The following is an 891-nucleotide window of genomic DNA, read 5'->3' on the forward strand; positions in this document are numbered from 1 at the left end:
TTATGTAAACGTAGCATAATTGTTATTATAATTATATTTTATTATTGTAAAATATGATTAAGTTTTAAAATATCTAATTACAAATTAAAATATTAAAATGATAATTTAAATAATAACATATCATTTAAAATTTATTTTTTTATATTTTATATTTTGAAACTTGACAATATAATTAAAATATTTTTTTTATATGTTGTTAAACAATAATTTAAAACTCAACTTTTATAAAATTAACTCTTGATGATATTCATAGTTAAAAATGTTCATTCAATTAGTGTAGTTATTATGAAAAAAACTAAAACTAATTTTAAAAAAAGAAACAGAATTAAATAGATAATATTCTTTGAGTCGATTTTTAAGAAAAAACATAAATCTTATTTAAATTTAAAAATTAATTGTTATAATAAACATCTAATATAAAGTTTTTAAATTAACTATCAAATGTCAAAAGTTAAATAAAAAATTATTGTGGAGTCAAATTTAATAATTTAATAAAAATAAATAAATATCCTGATTAGAACGATATAGGCTTGTTACTTTAGAAATTTATGAAGGAGCACTACAATACGAAATAAATTTTTTCTGGAAAAGTAAATCCAACAAAAAAGGTGTCGTGGTGTAGTTGGTTATCACGTCAGTCTAACACACTGAAGGTCTCCGGTTCAAGTCCGGGCGACGCCAATTTTCCATAGCAAGTTTTGATAATTTGTTATTTTCTATTCAAGATTAATAAAAAAGCATTAATGCACTTTTTGGATAAATAAAAATTCAAACCAAGAGAGATAATTCCTTTCAATCAATTTAGTCACCAAAAAATTCCTTTCAATCAATTTAAATTTATTTATTAGAAAAAAATATTAGTATTGAAGAATTTTTATTATATATAATTCT

General features: G+C 19.5%; 1 non-coding gene across 1 annotated transcript; it reads left to right on the forward strand.

Annotated features, from left to right (window-relative positions):
- Positions 1-607: 607 nt before the first annotated feature.
- On the forward strand, positions 608-681 carry TRNAV-AAC (transfer RNA valine (anticodon AAC)). Its single transcript has one exon. It is a non-coding gene; the product is annotated as a tRNA-Val (tRNA).
- Positions 682-891: the final 210 nt, after the last annotated feature.

This window comes from Arachis stenosperma, chromosome 5, assembly GCF_014773155.1.
Source record: "Arachis stenosperma cultivar V10309 chromosome 5, arast.V10309.gnm1.PFL2, whole genome shotgun sequence".
In the NCBI taxonomy this organism is placed as follows: Eukaryota; Viridiplantae; Streptophyta; class Magnoliopsida; order Fabales; family Fabaceae; genus Arachis; species Arachis stenosperma.